Genomic DNA, 18,003 nt, shown 5'->3' on the forward strand with positions numbered 1-18,003 from the left:
ATTAAATGATGGGTACATTACATTTTCCTTCCCTTTACCTAGTGCTCCTCTAAGTTTTCCATGAAACTTCCCTCGATAAAGAGGTTGGCTTAGCTTTGGGCATTATCTTTCGAATTTCCCTAGTCCTTTACAATGTTAGCATCTTTAAGGTTGGCCAGGACAAAATTCCCAATTGCATTAACCTTCGCCATCTTCTGAGTGCCTGCTATTATACTTGGCTTCTTTTGATGAAGGCATGTGGTCCTTTGTTTGGAGGACCTTTCCCCCAATATCTTTTGCATTTAGACTTGGTTTGGATACCTTGTTAAAGGGGCGTTTCCCATAGTAATGCATCTTCAAAGTCTGAGGGTTCCATTGCCTCCAATTGGATATCCAATGGGAGATTTAGCCCTTGGGAAAACTTGGCTACCTATGGGTGGTATCCATGGGCGAAGCATACTTCTACAGTGTAAGAAACCAAGAGTAGTAGCATTCCAAGCTCAATCCCATCTCATGCAAGTCAAAGAGCTCATTCATCTTCATGGTAAGGTTCCCACCTGTGGTAGCTATTTCTAAGGTTCCATTGACCCAACACCATTATTTGGACCATAGTCATGCTTCTCCTATTAATTTGACCTTGGATATTATGGCTTGGTTTGGAGCACAAGTTCCAATTATGAGAAAGTAATCTCCATTGTTGCACTCTGTACCTTGGCATTGGCCTCAAGCTCTTTACCATTGCCATCAAACTTGAGTGCCTCAATTTACTTAAGGAGAAATTACTTCACCTTAGATTACAACACATGGAACTAGTTTAATATAGGTTATTGAGAATGTTCATGTTAATATTTGCATATTCTCAACATAAGACTTAAAGAAATGTTGATCTTTATAGAGATGGAAGGAAAAGAGACATGTTTTATTCATAATTGCAATAGCCAAAGAGGTGTTGCATTATAGCAAGAATTTCATTACAAGGCATATCCATGAACGTCAAATACATCAATGGTTTTGTAAGTTGGAGGCTCGCTAAAAATGTCTAAGGTTTTGTACTTAAAAGGAAGTTCAAGGTAACTTTCTTTATAGTAGTTGTGATAGCAAAAGCATCCCAAAATAGCAATAGTCTTTGTCAGAATGGCTTGAGTTAATTACTCATAGATATAGTGATTCTCTTGAAATCCACCTGTAGAGGGTAGGGTGTACTCTATATTCTTCAAATATAAATTGGTTAGAAACTTTGAGGTTTTCCATCCATTGAATTCTCTTCAAGTTGGTTCAAATATAAGCAATGCAATTATTTGCATGTCCAATGCCTTTCACAATAAAGTGGAGATGGATTATAGATTCAATCTAAGATGCACATAATCCAATCACTCCAATTAAAAATTAGAAAGTGTATAGCATAAATAAACATAGCTCAAAACACCAGAAAGCACTTCCAAGCTTCATCACTTTGGAAAATTGCATCATTTAACATTAGTAGTAAACACACTTCATAAGAAATTTGTCAACTTAACCATAATTTCTCATAAGTTTTACAATCAATATTCTTAGGTTTATGACTATAATTTGTTCACTCCGATACCATGTGTGATGTACCATTCTAATAAATTTCTTGATAGCACAAATTCGGTAGTCCATCAAGGGATATACCTAGGGAACTCTATCCCAAGCCTCCCATAAAATATCTGAAGTTCATGACCTAGGGTCACTTGAGTCTACCCTTTGAAGGAGAAGTCCATCTCATTCAAACAAGGCTTGAGCTATAATAAGGGTTTCTAATTGACTCTAAGTTCTCCTATCAAAGTTTCTAGCATAAGTTATGGATAGCTGCTTTTGCAAGACAATCTGAATCAAATAGGGCGTGTGTCGTACTTGGTTCAAAGAGAGTGAGAATCAGGGAGAGATAGATAAGTCAACCCCGCTACATAGGGTAAAGTCTCACTCTGATCTCTTAAAATGACACTAAGTTGGGACCTAAAATGACACTAAGTTGGGACCTAAGATGACAATCTAAGATTATCAAACATTTAGTTCTTTCTAAATTTCCTAGTCTAATGCTTTTTATGGAAAGCCTCTTGGCTAACTGAGACCACCCTACCCTAGGATGAACATCTTGGGGATTCAGCTCCTCCTTCCCATTTGAGATTAGGTTTGTTGAGTTTTCTAATTACCTATCATAGTAGTTTAACATATATAAACATCTTCCTTAATTAACCTATTCATTCACATAACATTAGCATAACATAAAGATAATAGAAAACATAAACTTTATTTCAAAAGTTGTATAGTTACTGTTTTATTATTACATCAATTCTAGTCTAGAAAGAGAACTCTGCTTGAAGGAAAATCCATCAATCTACCCTTAGCTAGCAATGGGGCCTTTAATGGAGACCTATCTAGGGCCCATAAAGGGTTAGACTAGTCCTAGCACACCCAACAAATCATGGCCATACCCCCATTTAAACATTCCTTTCTAATGCACCAAGTAATTGTTGCAATAGGTTATGCATAGGAATCTATTCTAGGTGTCATTCACTCTAGCATGAGGTCATGCTTCATTCATCTAAGGTATCAAGAACTTTGACATAGGTTTAGCTTATCTCTTAAAAGTAAATTTAGTCTTATATAATCTCTAGTTGAGCCTAGCCCCCATCCCTGGAATTAGCCAGCAACTTATTGAGGTCTTGGATCTCTTCTAACCATAATCTTTTTGTTGGGTCATAATAATTCAATACAGCTTGTTCAAAAGTTGCATGAAAAATCTTCTTAGCAAGGGATATCTAAAGGAACTTCTCTATGTGTGGCTCCTAAGCTTCCCTCCTTAAATTAACCTATCTTAAACTACCTTTATTTTAAAACTTCATAGTAAGAATAATGTCTTGCCATTTCTAGGGAATAATGATCTTAGTTCAGGATTCAATATTCTACTAATCAATCCTTCCCAGAAATAGGGCCTCATAGAGTAAGGATTACTAAAGCGACATCAAGGTTATTCAACCTTGTCAAACCTACGTCTCTCTCTTATGTTCAAATTGATAACTTACCACCACTGATTCTATTGAGACTTTCTTTTTAACGAAGAGGTAAGTACCTAATCTAACATTTAATTGAACATTAATTCTTTTATGATAAGTTTCTTTTCACTTGTAAGTAAGGATGATTTAAGTGACTTAAAATGGCACATTGCGCATGGACTAGTCCCATCATGGGAGGGGATGCTCCTTTTGAAAATTCCCTTCTAGGACACTCCTTTATTATCTGTCTACTTAAGTCTTGGGGGTATCCACCAAGGTAACTGCGAAATGTTTTGCCCCCAAAATGTTTCACCCTTGAAATGTTGCATTTCACCCTTTAACATTTCACCTTTTGGCAAGTCCCAAGTGAAACACTAAGTGAAACGGTTGAATAATATATATGAGATAGTTCTCTTTATAAACAATGAGTGGCAACTTACATATTTATACCATCAGGATCCTTTCATGTCAATAAATGATGTCTATCCTATATGCAAAGTGCCTAAAAACTCTCAAAGGTGCAAGAAAATATACATTTTTTCCATTTAAAAATGTTATTTTAGTTAGTTATTTCACTTAAGGTGTTTAATGTTCCATTGAAATGTTTCATTCATTTCACGTTTCAAGGCAAACGAAACATGTTTCATAGTTACCAGGGTATCCACAAGAATCCTCGAAAACTTGAATAGTTATCCTAGATATTATCTTAATTGTCAAATTAATACTTCTAGTATTATTGTATCAAATTTTACTTTCTAAACACAAGGTGGGCACCTAGACTTGAGTTGGTGTGATGAGAACCTCATTTATATGTGTGACCTCTTGCCAGATCTTATGCTCCTCCACTTAGGGGCCATTATGAGCATGTGGACTCTCCTAGCATACCGAGCCTTGCCTTGCTCTTCCTTGGGTCTCCAAAGTGTCTTCTAAAACTCATACCTAGGGCTTGGTAGGGCAAAAAGGACAAGGCAAAAAGTATAAATTTTGGCTAAGTATATTGGCTTGTGGAAGGGATTTGCTCTTAGGGAATGAGCTTGTAGAAGGCTAAGAAGGAAGTAGTATGATGCTTCTAAGTGTTGGTACAAATGTCTTTATATATCATTACATGGGTTGTCACTCGAGAGTAGAATTTGGGCATGGGATGTGAGAAAGGTGGAGTTGATAGTAAAATTGAGTAGAAGTTAAGGGTAATAGGTAATAGATTTGAAATGGAGATATAGTAAAGGAAAGTGGGAAGGAAGGGTGGAATTAATAAGGATGATGGGGATGGGTGGAAAAGGCGTTGTCATCATCTTTGAACCACAAGTGTCAACGAATCCTCATCTTGAGTCTCTTCTTGGCTCCACTACTCTTCCTCTAACTAAGCCTCTGTGTGTGTGTGTGTGTGTGTGTGTGTGTGTGTGTGTGTGTGTGTGTGTGTGTGTGTGTGTGTGTGTGTGTGTGTGTGTGTGTGTGTGTGTGTGTGTGTGTGTGTGTGTGTGTGTGTGTGTGTGTGTGTGTGTGTGTGTGTGTGTGTGTGTGTGTGTGTGTGTGTGTGTGTGTGTGTGTGTGTGTGTGTGTGTGTGTGTGTGTGTGTGTGTGTGTGTGTGTGTGTGTGTGTGTAGGCATGAGAATGATAGGTTAACCTTTGGTTTGTTTGAAGGCTATTATATAGCCTATCACAAGTGTGATAAATGATATAGTGGGGAGAATAGGCCCAAGGTGCACAATGCAATCTTGACTAGCTGCATGAGGAAGGGGAAGGTAAAGCTGCAACTTTTGAGCTCTATTTTATTGCCCTCTTCCTAACTCTCTTTACAATCTCACTTTCCTCATTAAGTGGTTGACTAGGTTTAGAGCCATTATTGGCTCTTCATAGATTCATTCTTACTAGCACACAAAAAGGAGGATGAGAGTTTCATTTTGATTTCATGGTGGTGGGACCACACTTACATTCATGATGTTATCTTGCCGTGTTGATAATGATGATAACACACAAATCAGTGATGCAAGAAGACGATTGAGAAAGAAATAATTCTTTAAATTTTATTAAGCATATAATTTCTTAACATATATTACCTCTTGTTCCCATGCATTTAATACTACAAGCTTTCATATGAGCTCCTTTTCAAATTTTAGTTGTTCTTATAGGTGTGGGTGTTTTTGATAAGGGACATTACATATATGGCTTATCAAAGGTTCAAAGATATTAAATGCAATCTGAAAATCTATGAAACATAGCCTCAACCTAAGGCTTTAAAAATTATGTTTTTGTGTTAGCATTTACATTTTACGTTTGTATTAGGATTTAGATATTTGAAAAGCATATCCCCCTCATTGGTGTGTGCATTTAACAAACAGCACAACTCACAACCTCTACTCTCAACAGAAGCATATCAACCCAACCCCAAATCAAGTAAGAGTACTTGCTGGAGCCACAATGTGGATGCTCTTACAACAAGTACTGACTACTATTGCCTTGCCATACCTAAAACTCTACCTGAGCAAGGAGCCTACTTTAACTCTCACTAAATTTATTGACTAGTGACTTCATGGCCCTAAAATGCCACTTGAATGCTACCGCTAGTGCTATCACTAATGTTGCCACCATTTTGGATGCAAGCAATGATTTTGATATAAACCCAAGCAAAGAGATGATAAGCATGGCCCTATTTGACAACAATAAATTTATTAAATTTTGGAAATGGTTGGTTTTACATAAAAGAAAGGTGCATTCTAATCCTTGGTAGTAGGCTTAAGTTGTGGTAAAATTATTTTGCCCATTTTATTTTCCATATTCAGTGCCTTCATCATGCTTGTGCAGCTAGGAAAGGTTGCTATAGTAAGTTGATTGTGTTGTACTCAAGGCATTCCTCTCACAAGTTGGATTAGGACACCATTAATGGTGGACTATGCATATTGGTGAGTGAGCCACATTTTGTGAATAACCTCCTAGCATTGTCAATATGTGGTAACAAAGCCCAAATCGAGTAGTGGTCTCTTGGAGTAGTGGAAGATTTCAGTTTGAGTAGGACTATTGACCATATTATTGACTTATCAACCACCTATGCTAAGATGTGTGATCCATTAGGGCATGCCTAATGGTATTTTGGATGACCACTACTGGGTTAGTAAGTTGGATCCTATGTTACTAGTAGGCTTTCTTAGCAATGGGTGATTGATAACTTTGTCAAATGTTTTTACATTAATTAGAAGTTTCTTTAATTATAAGAAAAAATCCTCTTTTTGCATCTTTATTTGATGAAGGATCTTCTTTTAAGGAAGTAGTGCGAAGGATGAAATGAATGAACATGCATGTAAAGCTTAATGTGATAGCGATTGAATGACTATAGTATGCTCAATGAGTAGATGGAAAGTGGAAGGGTGGAGATCCTAGCAACTCCATCCTATGGATGGGTGGATCTAACTAATTACATGGATTTCAATAGTATTTCTAGAATTAGAGCAATCATAATCAGCTAAGTAGAAGGTTAGAACCCAAGTTAATGCTATCTAAGGGAAATGATGTAGTAGAATATTGGTCCTTGAGGCTGTGAAAGTCTAAAAACTCTAGAGCCCCAAGAGGAACACTAAGAAAATAGGGAATCTACTACAAGAAAATATATATTATATCATTAATGACCATCTTTTTCATATTTGATGTGACCATAACAAGGAAAAGAACACCATGAACAAGAAATCTTTATGTAGCTTCATAGAAACAATTCTCCCACCACGACTTTAACTTGAACAAAATTGATTATGCTCTTCATATTCTTCATATAGAATTCATCAAGAAACCACAAAGATATAAGAGAATATACCAATTTGAATGGAAGTCATTACATAGTATTCTTCTTCAAAAGTTCCATAGCTTTCTCTTACAATCTCTCACTCATAGATACATTGTTTTACATAAATTTGGCTATCTCACTCACTCTCTCTCTCTCTCATATATGCTCTCTCTCTCAATTGTACAATGAGATAATCAAGAATAATCATTCATAACCCCTCTTTGGTCGTGGATATCCCCCTCTCAAGAGGTATATTTGATATGAAAGGTCATCAAAGCCACTACAGTGTCTCTTCATAGCTCCATAGTGTCACTGTCACTTCAGCCTTTACTTCAAGTCTTCAGCGGCTACTTCTTCGTGCTATTTTGAACTTATATTCATCTCTTCCCAAGATTGGAAAACTTTTCCAATCTACATATTCATCCATCATCACACTTACAGAGACATACACAATATAATAGAACAAAGATAGAGGCTCTACAGAAGCTCAATAGAGGGTTTACAGAACCATAAAGAAGGTCATCAAAAAGCCTTTAGCTTACTTAAAACTCTCAAAACCCATCAAGAATCAATAAATAAGATTCCAAACACTCTAAAACTTCATCAGCCATTATTGCAACCCCTCATTCAGAAGGAAAACATAGCAAAACAAAAGGCCAACAGACTCAAATAGAACCAATCAGACACTAACATGACATCAACAAAATATGTCAGAACATCATATCTCTACTATAAACCATCATGATCTTCTCAAACCTAATCAACCTCATCCAAAATACTCTCAAACACTCCCAAATTCTTCCAAAGCAACTAAACATCATTCAAAATCCATCAAAAATCAACCATTCAGTCCCCAAAAACAACAAAAATCAACTTTAAAAATCAAATCATTTCAATCCTCAACATATCCCCACACTTAATCAGGGAGGAGTGTCCTTGTGATCTAGGAAAAAGAGAATATAAGTTCAAAATATAGCTCATCTTGATCTTCTTCAGCATCTTTAAGAAACACCATCCAAACATGACCCCAACTCATAACTCATATCTAATAAAGAATTACAACGAAAGGAAAACACCTTTATCCATTATCATAACTTTGAAAGATAAAAAACATGACAAAATGTTAAAAGATATAAGAGGTTTTGCATCTTGAGCTATCCATTCAGCATCATTATCACCACGAATCTTCAAAAAGACATCTTCTTGAATAGTGTTGAATCTCCAACCACCACCACGATCCCATCATAAAACAAAATAACCATCACACATACACTTAACACAAAACAACCATCCAGATGGCACCTCCAAAAGAGATATCATTATGAATCATAAAAATTTACATTGATGGGTATCAATGAAGAGGATCCCTTTTGAAGGCTTGGTGATTACGAAAGTGATTCATAGATAAGGATTCGTCTACAAAATTTATGGGAGGATTTTGGAAAATTTTCAAACAACACATCCTCTCCACCAAGACAAGATATATGCTAGGCAAACAAAGAGCATGAAAGTACAAGATATTCAATTGTTAAGGATCAATAGTCACATTCACATTCATGCACAACTTTGGTATCAACTTCTTATCATTATGTGAATGCCTATACATATATGCCAGATACCAAGCTAAGTGAGTAGTCAATCTCACTGAAGGATCTGAAGACTGTGAATGCTGCCGAGCAAAATAAAGATAGTTCTGGAAAGCTTGAATAGCAATCATTCATTCTCCTGGAATCAATGGCCAATTGATCTAAGGTCCGGTAAGTGAATCTCTTGCACTCCATCCTCGTATTCTAGAAATCTTTTGATCAAAGCCTACATACCCACTAACCAACTAAGGGAGCTGAGGGATAGAAGTAGTAGGAGAAGGAAGAGGAACCAATGAAAGAGGATGAAGAGATGGAAAAGAAAAATCATAAAACAAAGAATGTTCTAAAGAGGGATTAGTTGAGAACTTGGCAGAATTTGTTAAAAAGGATGTTAATAAATATGCTGAAAAAGTGGAATGAATATTTACAGATGGGGAAAGACAAGATGAAGGAGGGAAAAATACTCAATCCTCAATAAAAGAACACTGAGTGAAAATAGAAATTTGAGGAGCACCTTGAGGTTAAAAAAGAAGAGGTAAAGTAACTGGTGAGTTAGATGTATAAAGGAAAAGATAAGTGTCATATCTATGGGCCATCTGCTACTTATAATAAGACCAGTTAGGAACTGATGGACCTAAGACGACCTAAGACGGATCGACGATGGTAAGTATCAAAGAAAGATAAATCAAATGTAGATTGTTTTGAAAGGTGGGCTAAGAGGTCCATCCTCAGATGGTTAATGTTCTGCACACGAACAAAGGCTTTGTTTTGTCATTGATTCAGGATCACAGAGTCAATCATTGTATGCCAAGAGGTTTCAGGGCAATCTACAACTCCAAATATCTAACATATAATGTAGCTTGTAGTACCATATCCCCTACATAACAAGCTAGATCTTCATCATCTGGGATTAATAAATCGCATCTCAAGTACATATAAGACATCAGCATAGTGTCTGTAGTCACATATTCTTCAAAACCCATTCTAGCCACTTCAGTCAATAAATCAGCAAACTAAGCTCCACTCCAACCATCCTCTGGAAGAGGCAAATCCATCCTTGAAAGCTTGATATAGAAGGCAAGCTTGTGTTGCTAGTAATGAACAAAGACAGAGTAGTTTGGAGGAAAAAACTCCTAAAACATTGCAAAATCCACAAGGGATAAGGAAGGAATTGTCTATACAATAGGACTCTGTAAAGTAGAACGGGACTAAGCCAATTGTTCCTTAAGTTGTTGAATCTAAATGTTGTTTGGCGAGAGGGTGGTTGGAGATTGTGGGTCGCTTGGCACGGCGGGCAGGGGAGATTCGGGAGGTGACAGCGAGAGCGAACGACATCGCAAACCTGTGTCAGCAGGTGCCATCAATAGTGGCGAGGGAGGTTCTGGTCGCAAGCAGGTGGGGCAATGCCAATGCAGTGACGACGGCGCATTACGAGCAAGGTTGCGCACAGGTGCAATGGCGATGGCTTGTCACAAGCGGGCGGTGCACGGGCGGGGCAATGCACGGGCATAACAGCAACACAAGCAAGGCGATGGCTCTGTGACAACACCTCTAGTAGCAAGAATGGAGAGAGAAGGGGAGGAAGCAGAGAGGAAGAAGAGAAAGAAGAGGGGGAGGAGACAGAGGAGATGGAGGAAGGCGGGACGGTGGGACGATGGGGGGAGGATGGGAAGGAGGGGACGAGGATATGATTAGGGGAGGGTGGTCATTAGGAGGGTGGTCATCATGAGTGGGGGAGAGGGATTGGGATGGGGGAAGAGAGGGGTCAAGTACAAGGGTTTTTTTAATTAGTTTTTTTTGTGTTGTTTTTTAAATTTTATTTTTGTTAAAGGGTGGAGTGTTTTTGTTGGTTTTGTGTTTACGTTAAAAATGAAACCCCCCCCCCCCCCCCAACTCACATACGAATGCAAGCCAAGGGGGATAAAAGATTTTTGCAACGGGGCACAGGCATCATGGTGGCAACTGGAGTGTTCATGTGGAAAAAGGATATCGGCACAGATGCAGTCATGCGGGAAAAATCAAAAAATGCGGGTGTTCACACGGAAAGACGCTAAATGTGAAAACATAAATCACAAAAAAAATGAATAACAATTAAACCAAGCACCGAATGGATGAACGAAAAAAAGAAAAAATAGGCCCAAGGATGAAAGGAAGAGGGGGGGAAAATGAAACAGAAGGTCCAATGACAATTAAGGGTGTTCACATAGGAAAAATGTAAAAATCAGGCTTGAAAAAACACATGAAAATTAATATCGAAAAATCCGTCGGTCGGAATGAAGGGCAAGCAAAAGAAAAAAGAGCTGGGATGATGTGACCGACTAGTCTATCACCTTAGAATTTGATAGGGATAAGACCCGTTCGCATGGAAAAAACAGACAAAATACACTTGATCATAGAAAAATCCAACAATCGAAACTAAAAGAATGAAAACAAAAAATGTCCGCAAGAAAGTGACAAACGAGACGGGTAAGGTAGAACGTTGTTTTGAGGACAGGAGGGCACATTCACACGGGAAAAATGTAAAAATACCAACAAAAATAGAGTCAAAAATTAATATGAGAAAATCCATGCATCGAAATGGAGTGCAATGAAAAGAAAAAATGTGAGGAAAAACTTATGAGATAGGGCTAGGAGGTGAGAACGTAGTTCCAATGGCATTAAAGCGTGGTCACATGGAAAAAATAGAAAAAACGAGCACGAAAATCCACGTAAAATTTAATAAAATAAAATTGGTGGGCCAAAAGAAAAATTATGCAACGAAATAAGCCTAATATGGCTATCAAATCAAAATTGAATTCTGAGGTGGATAAGGTAAGTTCACATGAAAAAACGACCAAAAACACACGTGAGAATATCTAAAATTATGGAAAAATTAATAATAGACAAACCGTGCATCGGAATGACATGCGATAAAATGAAAAAACATCAAGGGAAAGGTATCATTAGATTATTGTTTTGAAGCAAAAAAGGCACATTCGCATGAAAATACGTGAAATAGACAGAATGTTTCAAAAATTAATAACTCAGGATTCGAGGTTCAGAACTGACAGCTATAAAAAGAAAAACTGGCTAGTTTGAAGGGACGAACATGGCCGTAAGGTCAGATTGTAATTTTGGTTAACGTAGGTTGCATTCATTTGAAAATATGACAAAACAAAAGATAAAGCCACACGAACAAGAAATAAACCCAAGATGGGGTGAAAATGGGACGGGGTGGGTGGAAAAGGGACTTCTCTAGGGTAGAACTAGGACATGATATGCTTGAATCATATGATAATGATGTTTCCATGAGGGTATGCAAAGTGAACGCGTAGGGACGCGTCCCTACACTTAATACCTTAATAGATTGGATAGACTTGATCAACAGGGACCTGACACTTGATCACAACTCGTACATGTACGTCCACACACTTAAATATAACGGACTCGTGTAATCAAAAGGGATAGGGTTAGAAAAACTTGGTCCAATTTACAAATGGTTGAGGGAAATCATTGTTGTCAAATGAAGGATCGTAGTAGTCACGGTAGGAGGTACCAAGGCTTGCTACAACACACTCATCCAACATAGCAGGGATCACATAGTAGCACCCAAGGAGGTAGCTTTGGTGATGAAACGTTGGTTAGGTTGCTGATGGTGGCGAGATATCTATCACTCAATCTCGGCAATCACTCATGTTGAAATGATAGATCAATAGTCGCTCACCCCATGACTCATATCACTCGAAAAATAATGATTGAAACCCATAACTCACATCCAGTTGAGAGATATGTAAGAAGAATGGGTTAGAGGGAGTATGCCAATGTGCATAGTTAATGGTGCATCACTGTGTCCCAACCCATTTGGCATAGGTGCAAGAGAGAAGGCTAGGGAGCCCTAAACAAAATGAGGTGTATTGTGATGGTGGAGAAGGCCCGTCCCATGGGTGTATAGGAAAACAAGAACCTACCTCTCTCCAAGTGTCAGAACATCCCTCGATCCTCACCTCTCAGTTGATTACAGAAGGGCAACTAAGTTCCTCACATCCCGTTGATTGAATCCTCACTGCCACACTTGTGCGAAGGTTGTATGCCATGTGCGTAATTGATGGTACAATAGTGCATCCCGCCCTATGTCGGTATACGATGTGAGAAGGAAGGCCAGAAGTCTTATAGTGCCGTGCGCATAAGAAGAAATTTGTGCTTTATGCATTGAGAAGCCTATCATTTATATGCAACGCTCCATTCACACATCTCACCTCTCTATTGGATAGAAAGGGCAAGAACTAGTCACACCCCACCCTCTATCTCACGCTCTGTTAATAAATACAGAGGGCAGCCTATACTCACATCCCCATCTAATTAGGATGATAGCTCTCATAGCTCAAGGTTTGTTGATGAAGATCGGCTTCATTTGGTTGATAATGTCAACTTGTATCAGTTGATGAAGAGGCATACCCAGGGAGGTAGCCACAAGTCAGGTACTTGGATTGCACATTGGAAATATCGTATGTTGCTATAGGAGTCAGAAGCACTGATGGGGTTACAAGATTCAGCGCACCAAGGGAGACTTCTTTTAAACTTCTTTTGAAAGAGTCCTGCTAGTAATTCAGCTGTCCTAGAGGACTGCGGAGTATTACCACCTTTTCCACTGCCAACTTCCCGTCCAAGGGTGTTTCGTTTGTCACCTTCTCTTGGAAACGATGCCTATTATGGCATGAATTTTTCTCATTTTCTCCCATAATAGTTTGATTTTATTTTTATTATTTTTTTCTTTTTTTTTTCCTTTTTTCCTATTCCCGAGGGTGTCTCCATCTTTTCTCGAAGAATAGGTCAACATGACATGGACCGAAATCATTTTCTCCCATGATCGATATATGTTTATATATTTTTTTATTTTCTTTTGAAAGAGGATAATAGCAAGAACACCATGTATCATGACTATCCTCGCCACCTTTACTGGATCAAATGGAAAGGGAGCACTATTGGAATGGAAGGTGGTTGGGAGGGGCTAACATAGTAAGGCCACCTCATCACGATCAGTAGGAGGGCTAACATGAGTAATAGGCAAAGTCTTACCAACCAACGCCCAAGGAATAAGGGAGCTATCAGCAGTGATTGTCAGGATCCCTAGGGAGGATAATACATCTTAAGGCGATAGCCATTAATCAGGAAGGGATCATCAAAAGCATTGATTTTCTAGACTTGGATAGAGTCGTTAGGGTTTACAGCAAGTATCTTATAGGGGCCCATCCATTATTGTTGAAGCTTGCCTAGAAACTTGTCTAATCGGGAATCATAGGCCAGGACTAAGTCACCTTCCTTGAACTCCTTCAGCTTGATGAAGCTATCATGATAGGCCTTTCTACAAGCTTGCATGGCTTCCATGCACTATAGGGCCATCGTGCAAGTCTCATCTAGACATTCCGAGTGCAAGAGATGGCATTGCAGGGACTCATCATCTCCCTAGCGCTCTTTGATAGCCACCCACAAAGAGGGTAGCTCAAGTTCAACAAAGAAGACAGCTGTTGTACCATACACCAATTGGAAAGGGTTTTGTCTTGTAGTAGTCTTATATGAGAGGTTATGTACGCCCAGAGGGCATCTGTAAGTTGATCATCCCAATCACGACGATGTGCAGCAATCGTTCTTATCAAAATCGAGTAGATGATGCGATTGGTAACTTCAACTTGGTCGTTGGCTCTAGGGTAATAAAGTGTGGACTTATAATGGCATATCTTGTATAGCTCTGTCAATTCTTCCATAATCTTATTGAGAAAGTGAGTACCTCTATCACTTCCGATCTCTAGAGGACTGCCAAAATGGATGATAATGTTCTCATACACGAACAAGACCATGTTGTAGCCATCATCCCGCTCTTTGGCTTCACACCACTTTGTCACGTAGTCCACATACCATAATGTATCTATTCAGTTTTCCTTCTGGTTGGTGGATCGATGGAACCAATGAACTTAGTGTCCTACTTCTCGAATGGCTTTAGGGAAAGGATAGGTTGCAGTGGCATTGCACTAGATTTAGTAGGCTTTCCCATTCATTGACAAGCATCACAATGTTTGCAGTAGTCATAGGCATTCTCCATAGTCCATGGACCTTCTAGGGTTTGTACAGTTTGATGAGATATGCACCTTTTCTCCATATCTATAACACTCCACCTCTGATCTCTGGCCACCACCACACTATTTTTCTCTATAACTTTGAGAGAGAAATCTCCTTGGGTCAAAACTAGGACCGAACTCCCTAGGCTCTCGTCCAATGTCTTGCATTGCCATTTTGGATTCTAATTAGTTGAATCTTGCTTATTCATCTTCCTTCCTTCTTTTATGCATCTCCTTCAGAGAGCAAATATCCTTTGTATGGTTCTTCCTTAAACAATATGAACATAAGGCTCTAGGAATGGTTGGTGTTCGTGTATATTTAGTGGCTAAATGTCCCTCTTGGTGACACTTTCCACACCATTTATTAGATTGCATCACATCTTTTTCCCCTCCCACAAGAGCGGATATGTTGGTTGTATTCACTTTCAATGTCTGCAGCTATTCTATAATCACATCCATAAGCTCCTTCTTTATGCAGGTTCATTGATAGCCTTGCTTCAACTTTATCATATAGTCTTGCACCTTCCACTGCATCTTGTAGGTTGACTGGTCTTCTCAATTCCACAAACTTGCAAACTTCTGGTTGTAGGCGTCTAAGGAAAACTCCCTTCTAGATGCCTTCATTCAAATGATGGTTGGTCTATCTTTTTAGTATGGATTTTATTCTAGAGACATATGCTTCCACCCATTCACCAAAGGACTGACTTGGGTTCATGAAGTCCTCTCATATTCGATCTTCAAAACCTTCACTCTTGAATTTAGAGAGGAAGGCCAACTTCAGGTCCCATGTGCCAAAAGTTCTTGCTGCATATCTCTCATACCACTAAAACGCTGCGCCTTTGAAAGTGGTGGGGAATATTGCCAATCAATGCTCAAGGTTTTTGGCATTGTTAGCTACACACACTACCATGAACTGTGCTATATGAAGATCAGGGTCTTCATTGTATTCTCCTTTAAATATGGGCAATGGGACTACATTCGTTGGCCTATCATCAATATTTCCAGGACGGATCTGACTAGGAAGGGGAGAGTTACCATGGGGACTTCTATAAAGAGTGCTGCTAGGGCGTTAAAGGAGGCTTCTACGGCTAGCTCATTCTCAACTTTGATTTTTGTATTTTCTCTTCTCACATACCTCTAGACTCATTCTAGTGCTTGCCTCTTGATTGTGTCATTCATCAAGGAGTTAGTTCCACCCAGATTATTTGTACTTCTCCAAACAGAATCAGAAGGGCTTCAGTCTCTAAAGGACTCTCGTGCCAACATTTCTTCTACTTCATTCTACTTGACATCTCTGAATACAACTTTCAAACTGCTATGAAGGGAAAGATTTTCAATTCTAAAGGTATCAAAGCTCATTCTTCTAAGCATCGTTGTGGTGCCATCATCATAGTAATGCTAGCTTTTGATGGTTTCAATAGTGTATATGTTGTGAAGAACACTCTATCCACCAACTTTTAGTGGGTTGCTAATTGGATAAACATGAGATTTTTAGTGCACCATGCGTCCCACATATCCTGTTTGTTGAGCATCCATTAACAAATTTCAACTCTTTTCTTTCTTGTTCTCGTGAACTTCTACTGACCACGAGTCCTGAAGCTTCTTCACAATTTTCCACTTGATGATGTCTGGAAACTTCTCAATGAATGTTAAACCTTCCATGGATGGTCATTCTCTCTCTTTCTACACTTCAATTTGTTCCCAAACAACTTGCCACCAAGATGCACGTCTTTGTTGCTTCAACATGGAGAGGAAATAGTCCACCACAAATAAAGCCTGCACCATGATGGTAATATGTTTCCACCATTGTGTTATGAACTTCTTGTAGAAAGTGGCTTTGGCAATGAGCGTCTAATTCCTCAATGGTATAAGAAACTTTTCAAGCATCCATTGAATTCTTCTCCTCTTGGCAATGCCATTTCCTTCCTTTTCAGTCTCTTTTTATGCTTGTTGATGGTAGTTTTCCTCGGCTACACACAAAAATATAGAGTCCCAAGAGGGAAACCAAGAAAACCAGAAATCTACTATAAGAAAATCTATATTGTATCATCAACAACCATCTTTTTTATATTTGGTGTGACCACAACAAGAAAAAGAACACTAGAAACAAGAAATCTTCACGCAACTTCATAAAAACAATTCTCCCACGGCTTTAACTTGAACAAAATTGACTATGCTCTTCATATTCTTCATAGAATTCATCAAAAAAACACAAAGACATAAGAGAATACACCACTTTGAATGGAAATCATTACATAGGATTCTTCTTCAAAAGTTTCATAGCTTTCTCTTACAATCTCTCACTCACAAAAACATTGTTTTACATAAATTTAACTCTGTCTCACTCACTCACTCTCATACATGCTCTCTCTCAATTGTACAATGAGATAATCAAGAATAATCATTCATAACCAGTCTTTGGTCATGGATACCCCTCCCAAGAGGAGGTATGTTTGATATGAAAGGTCACCAAACCCACTACAATGTCTCTTCGTAACTCCACAATGTCACTGTCACTTCAGTCTTTACTTCAAGTCTTTAACAACTACGTCTTCTACTTCTTTGAGCTATTTTGAACTTGTATTCCCAAGATTGAAAAACTTTTCCAAGCTACATATTCATCCATTATCACACTTTTACAAAGGCATACATAACATAACAAAATAGAGACAGAGGCTCTATAGAAGCTCAATAAAGGATTTGCAGAACCATACAAAAGGTCATCAAAAAGCCTTTAGCTTACTTAAATCACTCAAACTCCATCAAGAATCAATTAATAAGATTCCAAGCACTCTTAACTTCATCAATCATTATTCCAACCCCTCGTACAAAAGAAAAAAATAGCAAAACAGAAGGTCAACAGACTCAAATAAAACCAATCAAACACTAACATGACATCAAAACAAAACATGTCAGAACATCATATCTCCACTATAAACCATCATGATCTTCTCAAACCTAATCAACCTCATCCAAAATACTCTCAAACACTCCAAACACTTCCAAAATAACTAAAAATCATTCAAAATCCATCAAAAATCAACCATTCAGTCCACAAAAACAACAAAAATCAACCAAAAAAATCAAATCATTTCAACCCTCAACAAACTCCCACTTTAGAACCTACTGTTAGCAACTCTCAGTTTTTAATGTTTTTAAAGTGATGTTTCTTAAATAGGCATCAAATTGCTATTAGGTTAAACTAATTTGATCATTCTTAAAAGGGTAGACTAAATTATGTTACTATGGAATGAAGAGATTTTGTTGAGAATCACTAAAAAAAGGGATCTCTCTAAGGTTTCAACAAGAGATAGGTCACACACGGTATTAAATCAAATGATAGGATAATAAAGAGAAGTCAGGAAATCTTCCTTGTATGATCCAGATATTGAGTATCAAGAATTCCTAATGGTCCTAATCATATATTAGAATGCATTTTTCTCTTCTAAATATGAACTTAAAGAGACGGTGTTGATGATGATGGATAATATCTACCTCCCATATGTGCAACACACATGATGTGGAGCTAGTTTTCAACATGATGTGGTAGAAGTGA

At 38.2% G+C, this 18,003-nt stretch overlaps 1 protein-coding gene across 6 annotated transcripts in view; it reads right to left on the reverse strand.

Annotated features, from left to right (window-relative positions):
• Positions 1 to 6,847: 6,847 nt before the first annotated feature.
• LOC148020555 (pentatricopeptide repeat-containing protein At3g09040, mitochondrial-like) overlaps positions 6,848 to 18,003 on the reverse strand; it is a 48,337-nt gene continuing 37,181 nt past the window's right edge. For 3 of the 6 annotated variants that reach the window (XR_015694559.1, XR_015694561.1, XR_015694562.1), the window contains exon 6: positions 16,715 to 17,057. The gene's annotated coding sequence lies outside the window, so the exon portion shown is untranslated. The other 3 variants (XR_015694563.1, XR_015694560.1, XR_015694564.1) reach the window with 2 other exon arrangements.

This window comes from Lygodium microphyllum, chromosome 18 (assembly GCF_053477565.2).
Source record: "Lygodium microphyllum isolate KBCC chromosome 18, Lygodium_microphyllum_v1.1.10, whole genome shotgun sequence".
Classification (NCBI taxonomy): domain Eukaryota; kingdom Viridiplantae; phylum Streptophyta; class Polypodiopsida; order Schizaeales; family Lygodiaceae; genus Lygodium; species Lygodium microphyllum.